Below are 11575 nucleotides of genomic sequence, written 5' to 3' on the forward strand. Positions count from 1 at the left end.
ATGGGGAGAGGAGAGTGAACCATTGGTGGTTAATGCGCCTTTGATGGAGAGGTGTCGTAGGGATGGCAGATCACCTGGGGATGGATTGGACATCTTTACCTCCCGCATTGGAGTTCCTCTAGGTTTGGGGGAAGGTACTGTATTTACCTCCTGTAATTGCAGCAGTGAAGCATTGCTTACCCTTCTTTAAAGGCGACCTGGGATTCCCCTCATTTAGCAAGGCTGGTTCTACCAGGTTATGGTGAGTTCATGAATGTTGAGGGTATGGAGGAGGCAAGGCTTGTTTGCACACTGCCGATGGATGGAAAGCTGGCCAGTTACTTAAATCCAGAGGCTAACAAGTGGGCTAATCCTAGCACGGTGCTTCCGAGTAAACAGTGCCGGTTCTCTGTGGATCAGCTGGACAAAGTGTACAAGGCTGAGGGTGTGGTTCTTTAGGGACAGGCAGATGCATTTGGATGAGCCAGTTTTGCTGACAATGTTGTTTTTCTGGGCTATGAAGTCCTTACAGGCTCATTTTGAGGAGAAACAAAAACAGGACGCAGCTCTACTGGTCCTTCTCCCAGAAAAATCCTTTCCAAGGGCTGTTTGGCAGTTCCCGAAGCATGAAGGAAAGGGTCCAGACCAAAGGCGGATTGCCCCGGGCCAGGGGGCGGCTTCAAGGTCAATTTTTGACAGTCTTGGTGCTTCTTGGCAGTGGCGGACGTCTTGGCAAAGAAGCCATGCAGGGTCGAAAGGAAAACGGGGTGAAAGCTGTGCGGGGGAAGTAGCAGACCTCGCAACCCTAGCTGGAGGCCAGGGGAGGTGGCATGTTCTTGGGGCCCTCCTCCCTAAGCATTTACTATGGTAACAGTGCTCCCAAGTGGCTCGGTCAATGGGGGCAAGTTACTGGTTGCCGAAGTACCCAAACCCAGGGTGAGTCTGGTATCAGAACGGTAGTACCATGAAAGCACATTGTTTCTACCCGAGGTTCCTCATAGTTCAGATGTACAGAGTGGTTGGTACAGCTGGTACTTCTTAGTTCCCAAGAGCGATGGAACGTTGCATCCTGGACTTGTTTTAAACAAGCACCTCAAGGTTTGCAATTTCAAAATCCTCACACTTCGCCAGCTATTGCAGTCGGTGCGTCCCAGTGATTAGTTCACATCCATAGGTCTGAAGGATGAGTATTTTCATGTGGCTATACATCCTCCCCACAGAAAGTTTATGTAGTTTCATTACGAGGGTGTGGCCTACAAGTTTCTGGTCCTGACTTTTGGGCTATTGTCACGACTTCCGCCGAAGTTGGTTCCTCTCCTTGTTCGGGCGGCGTTCGGCGGTCTGCGTTGCCGGTCTTCTAGCCATCATCGATCCACTTTTCATTTTCCATTTGTTTTGTCTTGTCTTCCCACACACCTGGTTTCAATTCCATCATTACATGTTGTGTATTTAACCCTCTGTTCCCCCCATGTCCTTGTCCGGAATTGTTTATTGTAAGTGCTTGTGCACGTTATGTCTGGTGTGCGACGGGTTTTGTACCCATTGATATATTGTTCTGTTTTCTGGTGGGTTTTATTATTAAACTGGGCCGTTGTAAACACAGTTTTTGCTCTCCTGCGCCTGACTTCTCTGCCGCCAGTGCGCACCCCTTACAGAATTCCGGACCAAACTATATGGAGCTGGGAGGGGCGGTGTGCAGGGAGACCGGAGAGGGTTCCAGCTTGTGCACCATCTGTGGCCGCAGAGGTCACACTGCCGGTCGGTGCCGTGTTGGTTCCTCTGGGTATCGAGGCAGCAGGCAGGGCGCTCTGGCGTCACCCCAGGTGAGCCGGCACCATTCTCACCCAGAGCCCTCTGTTGCACATATGTTTTTGGATGTCACTTTTACTGAGTTTTCCCCGCATTCCCAGCATAAGGCGCTCGTCGATTCCGGCGCGGCTGGGAATTTTATAGATAGATCGTTCGCCCATAGTTTAGGGATCCCAATTGTTCCCGTGGCTGTGCCCTTCTCCGTTCACGCCTTAGATAGTCGACCATTAGGGTCAGGGTTGATTAGGGAGGTCACCGCTCCTCTGGGCATGGTGACGCTGGGGGGTCACAAGGAGATAATTATTTTCTTCCTTATTGACTCTCCTGCATTTCCCGTGGTGCTAGGCATACCCTGGTTAGCTTGTCATGACCCCACTGTTTCCTGGCAACAGAGGGCTCTCACGGGGTGGTCGCGAGAGTGCTCGGGGAGGTGTTTAGGGGTTTCCGTTGGTGCTACTACGGTGGAAAGTCCAGACCAGGTCTCCACCATGCGCATTCCCCCTGAATATGCCGATTTGGCTCTCGCCTTCTCCAAAAAGAAGGCGACTCAATTACCACCTCATCGACGGGGCGATTGTGTGATAAATCTCCTGGTAGACGCTGCACTTCCCAGGAGTCACGTGTTTCCCCTCTCACAGGTGGAGATGGAGGCTATGGAAACATATGTCTCCGAATCCCTGCGTCAGGGGTACATTCGGTCTTCCACTTCACCCGCCTCCTCGAGTTTATTTTTTGTAAAGAAGAAGGAGGGAGGTCTGAGCCCATGTATTGACTATTGAGGTCTGAACCAGATCACTGTGAGGTATAGTTACCCGCTACCGCTCATAGCCACAGTGATTGAGTCAATGCACGGGGCGCGCTTCTTCACCAAACTAGATCTCAGGAGCTCTTACAACCTGGTGCGTATTCGGGAGGGAGACGAGTGGAAGATGGCTTTCAGTACCACCTCAGGGCACTATGAGTACCTCGTCATGCCGTACGGGTTGATGAATGCGCCATCAGTCTTCCAAGCCTTTGTAGACGAGATTTTCAGGGACCTGCACGGGCAGGGTGTAGTGGTGTATATTGATGACATTCTGATATACTCCGCTCCACGTGCCAAGCATGTCTCCCTGGTGCGCAGGGTGCTTGTTCGCCTGTACGTCAAGGCTGAGAAATGCCTGTTCTTCCAGCAGTCCATCTCCTTCTTAGGGTACCGCATTTCCACCTCAGGGGTGGAGATGGAGAGTGACCGCATTTCAGCCGTGCGTAATTGGCCGACTCCCACCATGGTAAAGGAGGTGCAGTGGTTCTTAGGGTTTGCCAACTACTACCGGAGGTTTATCGGGGGTTTTGGTCAGGTAGCGGCTCCCATTACCTCATTGCTGAAGGGGGGCCCGGTATGTTTGCAGTGGTCAGCTGAGGCGGACAGGGCTTTTGGTCACCTGAGAGCTCTGTTTACCTCGGCTCCCGTGCTGGCCCATCCGGATCCCTCTTTGGCGTTCTCATCTGGACTGACCACCACAATCTGGAGAACATCCGGGCAGCGAGGAGACTGAACCCTCGGCAGGCAAGGTGGGACATGTTTTTCACCCGTTTTGTGTTCACCCTTTCCTACAGACCAGGCTCCCAGAACGTGAAGGCAGATACATTGTCCCGGCTGTATGACACAGAGGAGCGGCCCATGGATCCCACTCCCATACTTCCCGCCTCCTGCCTGGTTGCGCCGGGAGCTGGACGCGGACATTGAGCAGGCGTTACGTGCAGAGCCCGCTCCCGTCCAGTGTCCCGCTGGGCATCTGTATGTCCCGTCTGCTGTTGGTGACCGGTTGATCTATTGGGCCCACACGTACCCTCCTCTGGTCATCCTGGGATCGGTTGGACAGTGCGCTGTTTGAGCGGGAGGTACTGGTGGCCTACCTTGGCAAAGGACGTGAGGGTTTATGTTTCCTCCTGCTCGGTGTGCGCCCAGTGTAAGGCTCCTAGGCACCTGCCCAGAGGGAAGTTACACCCCTTACCCGTTCAATTCCGTTTCATTTTCCATTTGTTTTGTCTTGTCTTCCCACACACCTGGTTTCAATTCCATCATTACATGTTGTGTAATTAACCCTCTGTTCCCCCCATGTCCTTGTCCGGAATTGTTTATTGTAAGTGCTTGTGCACGTTATGTCTGGTGTGCGACGGGTTTTGTACCCATTGATATATTGTTCTGTTTTCTGGTGGGTTTTATTATTAAACTGCGCCGTTGTAAACACATTTTTTGCTGTCCTGCGCCTGACTTCTCCGCCGCCAGTGCGCACCCCTTAAAGCTATCCCTATTGCCCTGCACCTTTTCTATTGTGGTGGAGGTGACTTTGGAACCTGTGCAGTGCCAGTGAATCAGAGTATTGGCCTATCTGGACGATTGGCTGGTCGTAGCGTAGTCGAGGGAACAGTTGGAGCTCCACACTGCCATGCTGGTTTCCCATATTCAGTCTCTGGGGTTTATAGTGAAAAGTTGTTTGACTCTGGCTCAGCGCATGAAGTATCTGGGTCTCATTCTGAATCATGCATTTTTGTCTCAACAGAGGAGGGTCGCGTTCTTACTCTGTCTTGCACGGTTTCTCTTTGATAGCTGTGGTGCATCTGGGACTTCTGTTGATGCTTCAGTTGGGTGATTGCTACACGTCCGGACATATCTTGCCACTGCCATTGGTTGCTTAAGGTATCCCCATCATGCCTAAGGGCATTGACTCATTGGGCATTGCCTAAGGGCATTGGAGGGACCCGTGACTGTGCTATTGCATGGAGTTGTTATGGGCCCGGTAAAATCCCGCAGGTGATCACGACAGTCACATCCTTACTGGGATGGGAACGTCTGTGTGTTGGCTACTCAGAAAGAGGGATTTGGTCAACAGCACAAAGGGCGCTGCATATCAATTACTTAGAGCTACTGACTGTTTTACTGGCGCTGAGGTGATTCTTTCCAATGTTGAAGGGCCAGCATGTGTTGGTAATGTCTGACCACAGCACGGTGGTGGCGTATATCAACAGGCAGGGGGAGACGCGGTCTTTCTCTCCTAAACCTGGCCTGTTATCTGCTCTTATGGAGCAGTTCGCATTTTCTGTTGCTCGGGGCAATGTATCTTCCCAATCTCTCAAAGTGAGTACGGATCTACTTTCCAGGGGGGGGTTCTATCTCTACAGAGTGGAGACTGCACCCCTCGGTGATTGCCCAGATATGGGACCAGTTCTGGAGGGCCGACATACTGTAGATCTTTACGCCCCGCGAGAAAACACTATTTTTCGTCTATTCTTCTCAATTAGGGATCTGGGTGCTCCGTTGTGAATGGATGCTTGGCATATTAGTGGCCTCGCACCCTACTCTATGCGTTTCCTCCTGTGGACGTGATACAGGCCACTGTGGAGAGGGTCTGTCAGGAGGGTCTGTTGTTGATTCTGGTGGTTCCCCGTTGGCATAGACAACCCTGGTTCCCGGAGATGATCTGCCTGTTGGGCGGGGATCCGTGGAGGGTTCTCTGACGTCGGGATCTATTGTCTCAGGCGCTCGGGAGAGTTTGGCACCGACGACTGCAGATATGGGATCTGAGGGTTTGGCCCCTGAAGGTTTGAATTTGACGGCTAGGGGTTTACCCTCAAACGTGATTATGACTATACAGTTGGAGTGGGCCTCCTTGTTTGGTACCCTCTGAGCCGGCTTGGGGCGTGATTGTATGTCCCCATAGTATGTTATACCAAGTGACCGACTTAAAGGGAACGTACAGTTATGAATATAACTATTTTGGTCCCGCACCATCAGGGGATTTGGGCTCGCTGAAGAGCGGTACTGAATTGAGGAAATGGATGCAATCCCCGGTACTATAGCCAAGAGCACGGGTCTTCTGAGAGCGGGCTCGGCACCCATTGGCCCGTTGAGTATGATTTATGTTTTCTTCAGGTGAATATGATTGGTCGTTGACTCTCCCTACTATGATATACCTATTATGTTCATAACGGTATGATTTCATTGGCCTTGTCAGGCGTGATTGTATATCCTTCAACTGAAGTCGCAAGAGTGCAACTCCCCATAATATGTTGTACCTCATTTCCCTCTTTAAGGGAACAGTAGTTCTAGTCATAACGTTATGTTCTACTGTACCACTCTCAGCACAGCCAGTATCGGTTATTTTGTAGTACTCCACATAAACTGTATGAGTGTTGAGAGTTTCTACTCCTCTCTTTGTTTCCTTCTCCAGTGGCTGTCTGTTGAGAGAACAGAAACGGAGTCCCACCTCTGTCTGACTTTGGCAAGGGTGACATATGGGTGGGTAAATCAAGGTGCACATTTAGAACAAGGGCAGTGGTCTTTGTTTTAACTACTGCAAAACCTTGCACAAATCTCCAGCAGGAATCACAACCCTGGCTTTTCCCCACTGTGAGATATGTGCTCCCCATCCAGCAACAGCCAAATACCTCATAAACATAGAGGATCATTATCTTCTGGTAGAACATTTCTCTCTCCCGCAAGAGCCCCTGCCTCTCTCTCTTTCACCATCCTTTCTTCTTTCAGTCTCTCTCGCTCTCTCATTCTCTTTGTTGAGTAGAGAACAATTAGAACCTTGTATTGTGAATCTAACAACACAAGAAGAAAAAAAGAAAACTTCCTGTTCTAAGTGCCCTGTCGGGATTGGAGTGCCCGCCAGGAAGTGTTGGCTAGGAGGAGGGCAGGCGGTTCAGGTGGCAGTCCCAGCAGAAGTGACCGGGACAGGAAACATGTGGAGATGGGAGACCTACATTCTGACATCCAACCCCCCCACAACCACCCCCAACAGCAAACAGCAGAGGGGCCCACATCCCACCACCCCATCAGCATTATCAGCTAAAATAACAAAACAACGTTTCAAATAACAATTTGTCCATGAATGACAGAAGCTCCAACTGCAAAATCATCAGGAATCATTTAAGATTATCAAAAATCATCCTCTTAAACATGCTGCACATCTAAGTTATGTGGCACATGACCACACTACCGATGTTTCCTTGATTAGTCATGTCCTTCTTCATAGCCTACTCTGAGCCAGACCATAGTGACTGCTTTTGAGGCAACATGGCTACTCAATAAGAAGCCTAGAATATCAGCATAGTCTCCTTCTCATTATTCTGTGGTATCTGCTTCCCATGTCTTCTCCCAAGTTTTTTTTAATTGAATCATGTTACTCACCAATCAAATACACTTTGATTCTTGTAGGCAATTTCCCCTTCAGTATATTGAGTAGATTTAAAATGTATCTACTCCTAATAGCTAAATTCAATAGATAAGCAAACATTTTAATGGGGAAAATACTGTAAGTGTAGGAAGTGTGTTTGTGAGGTGAGCACGAAAATGATATTGTGAAGTGAGATTGTGAAATACTACAGGCATATATATATATGACACGACATAGGCCAATATTGCTGGAGTGGAGTGATGGCGCCTGAGTAGCTGTGTGGAAATGTTGCAACCCAATCTCACACTCAATTCGTGTGCAAATATGTACAAAAAGTATTTCTGCAGATTTCGTGCTTTGTTGTGTGGCTTAATTCATGTGAAAAGACACAACATTTTGTGCGACTTAACTTGTAGGAAAAGACACATTATTTTGCGACTTCATTCATAGCAAAAAACATTGTTTGGGGGCACACTTTGTGAACAATCTGAAAGTTATTAGAGAAATGCATGATGGGCAATGGTGATCAACACAGCGTGTCCCACATTTATTTATATATATAAAAAAACGTGTTAACAATCCAATATTGTTAATCAAACAGGTTGTCACTGAAATAATGATAATATAATAGTAGCCTTACATAGTTTTTAAAATTGTATTAATGCCTTTTTTTAATCAATGCCAATACTGTTTTTTATGCTTGTTTTCACTTAATACTTTGGGATAATGGTGCACTTGTAGTCAAAACAGACCTTTTTTTCATGTAGGCAACTGTAGGCCTACACAATTTTCTCCATAAAACATTTCATATTTCGTGGATGCATTTAATACAAGGCTTCACTTTTTCATGTACATTACACCATTTCTTTCATAGTGCATTTTATACAAGGCTATATCAAATTCTATGAGGGTTGCCAGATTGGAGAAAAATACAGATTGTTATTTTATTTTTTGGTATCATTTAAGGTGTTTGATTGGGGAAATTGGATACATTTTTATGATGTGAAATTATAATACACACCATAATACACACTGACGCACACAAGCACTTACACAAATACACACACTCTGTTTGTACTCATATTATAGCCAACTCTTGACTTGACTTATTTAATTTAAATGACCTGCATATCTGCAGTTATACAAAAATTCGAATGCAATATATCGATTTACAAAAAAAATCAAAAGGTATTTGTTTGTGGATAGTGAATTTCATTTGTGGACAGTGATTTACACTTATGGAAAGTGATTTACATTTGTGGGAAGTGATTTACATTTGTGTATTGGTGATTTAAATTTGTGGAAAGTGATTTACATTTGTGGAATGGGATTTACATTTGTGGAAAGTGATTTACATTTGTGGAATGGAATTTACATTTGTGGAAAGTGATTTACATTTGTGGAATGGAATTTACATTTGTGGAAAGTGATTTACATTTGTGGAAAGTGATTTACATTTGTGGAAAGTGATTTACATTTGTGGAAAGTGATTTACATTTGTGGAAAGTGATTTACATTTCTGAATACATTTGGCATGATATTGATCCCATATATAAGCTTCAGTAACAAAACAACACCATGAATGTAATAACACTTTAAACAGGTAGTTTGTAAATGTCTAGAATGTGTTTGTTTTGGGTCCACACTGGTAAGTTTGGACCCAAAACTTAACAAGTTAAGTTAACAAGTTAACACAGAGGAATTTGTTCTGAAACACTGGTCAGGGCATAGCACGTTCATTTCAAATCAAATCACATTTTATTTGTCACATGTGCCTAATATAACAGGTGTAGACCTTACCATGAAATGTTTACTTACAAGTCTATAACCAACAATGCAGTTCAAGAAACAGAGTTAAGAAAATATTTAGTTAATAAGCTAAATTAAAAAAAATATACATATAAAAAGTAACACAAGAAAATGACATAGCAATAACGTGGCTATATACAGGGGCTACCGGTACCGAGTCAATGTGTAGGGGTACAGGTCAGTCGAGGTCATTTGTAAAGTGACTATGAGCGAGTAGCAGCAGTGTAAAAACAAGGGGGGGAGGGGTCAATGTAAATAGTCCGGGTGGCCATTTGATTAATTGTTCAGCAGTCTTATGGCTTGGGGGTAGAAGCTGTTAAGGAGCCTTTTGGTCCTGGACTTGGCGCTCCGGTACCGCTTGCCGTGCGGTAGCAGAGAGAACAGTCTATGACTTGGGTAACTGGAGTCTTGACCATTTTTTGGGCCTTCCTCCGACACCGCCTGATATATAGGTCCTGGATGTCAGGAAGCTTCAAGCAACTTTGATGTGAGGCTTGATCACACCTGTAGTGACTACTTCTATATGTCACGCCCATTGTTGCTTATCCATTGTTCACTAGATATATCAATGTAATTACACCCAACACAATGTTGAAAAACAGAATGCTTCCCACCACTAGATCACATAACTACACGTGAGCTGGACTGATCCCAACGCTGCCACCAGTGTAACGGAAGAAAGTGAAAGCTGCAACAGGGTCTAATCAGGGCTCATTTGTGGCAAAGTGAGCTCTAATGGCCATTGCTATGAAAGCCTAGTAGGCCTCTGGGCAGGGGCAGTAGGCCTACAATGCTGGCATATGCCTTGTTACAATAGCCTAAGTATATAACATGATTGACACAACTGTAATAATCATAATGAAATGGCTTTGGAAGTGCCATAAGTCAACATAATTCATTATTTTACATTGACCTGTTTAACTGCATTGATATGACTTAATTTATCATAGTCCAAACTTGTTATAGTTGCAAATACCATGAAGTTGCACCAAGGGAATTTTAACCAAACAGATTTTTTTTTGCAGGTCTTCTGTTTCCCCACATTTATTGATGAATGAATTTCCCATCATGAAAATGTGTCCCCATTCCCCAATCAAATATCTTAATCAATACCACAAAAAAACCCCAGACAAACACAGCTTTTTACTCCAATCTGGTAACCCTCATTAAATCTGACATAGCACCTCCCAAAAACAAGCATAGAAAACAGCATTGGCATTAATAAAAATATTGAAAAAACTTAAGACAACTATTATATTATAAGTATTTTGGTGACAACCTGGTTGAACCTGTACAGGATCTGTGGGTCCCCCACGGGACGGTTGAGCTAACGTAGGCTAATGCGATTAACATGAGGTTGTAAGTAACAAGAACATTTCCCAGAAAGTTTAAATTCTTGTTATTCTAACTGCACTGTTCAATTAACTGTAGCCATTACAGTGAAATAATACCATGCTATTGTTTGAGGAGAGTGCACAGTTATGAACTTGAAAAGTTATTAATAGGCACATTTGGGCAGTCTTTGTACATCATTTTGAACAGAAATGCAATGGTTTATTGGATCAGTCTAAAATTTTGCACATACACTGCTGCCATCTATTGGCCAACATCTAAATTATGCCCGGGCTGGAATAATACATTATGGCTTTTCTGTTGCATTTCAAAGATGATGGTACAAACTTTTTTTTAAAACACCTTTTTTTTCTTTTATTATCTTTTACCAGATCTAATGTGTTATATTCTACTACATTCCTTTCACATTTCCATAAACTTCAAAGTGTTTCCTTTAAAATGGGATCAAGAATATGCATATCCTTGCTTCAGGTCCTGAGCTACAAGCAGTTCGATTTGGGTGTCATATTAGGCGAAAATGGAAAAAAAGGGGCAGATCCTTAAGAGGCAATATTGGGTTGTTAACTTGTTATGGATAGGGGGCAGTATTTTCACGGCCGGATAAAAAACGTACCCGATTTAATCTGGTTATTACTCCTGCCCAGAAACTAGAATATGCATATAATTAGTAGCTTTGGATAGAAAACACTCCAAAGTTTCTAAAACTGTTTGAATGGTGTCTGTGAGTATAACAGAACTCAAATGGCAGGCCAAAACCTGAGAAGATTCTGTACAGGAAGTACCCTGTCTGACCATTTCTTGGCCTTCTTTGTCATCTCTATCCAAAACAAAGGATCTCTGCTGTAACGTGACATTTTCTAAGGCTCCCATAGGCTCTCAGAAGGCGCCAGAATGTTGAATGATGACTCTGCTGTCCATGGCTGAAAAACAGTAACGCATTTGGTAAGTGGTCGATCTGAGAACAATGAGACGGGCGCGCGCGTGCACATGAAGAGTCCATTTTAGATTTTGAGTCTTTGAACGGAAAGGACGTCTCCCGGTCGGAATATTATTGCTTTTTTACAAGAAAAATCGCATAAAAATGGATTTTAAACAGCGTTTGACATGCTTCGAAGTACGGTAATGGAATATTTTAAATTTTTTTGTCACAATACGCGTCCGCGCGTCCGCGCGTCACCCTTCGTCACCCTTCGGATAGTGTCTTGAACGCACGAACAAAACGCCGCTATTTGGATATAACTATGGATTATTTGGAACCAAACCAACATTTGTTGTTGAAGTAGAAGTCCTGGGAGTGCATTCTGACGAAGAACAGCAAAGGTAATCCAATTTTTCTTATAGTAAATCTGAGTTTGGTGAGTACCAAACTTGGTGGGTGTCAAATTAGCTAGCCCGTGATGGCGAGCTATCTACTCAGAATATTGCAAAATGTGCTTTCACCGAAAAGCTATTTTAAAATC

This window comes from Salmo trutta, chromosome 4 (assembly GCF_901001165.1).
Source record: "Salmo trutta chromosome 4, fSalTru1.1, whole genome shotgun sequence".
In the NCBI taxonomy this organism is placed as follows: Eukaryota; Metazoa; Chordata; class Actinopteri; order Salmoniformes; family Salmonidae; genus Salmo; species Salmo trutta.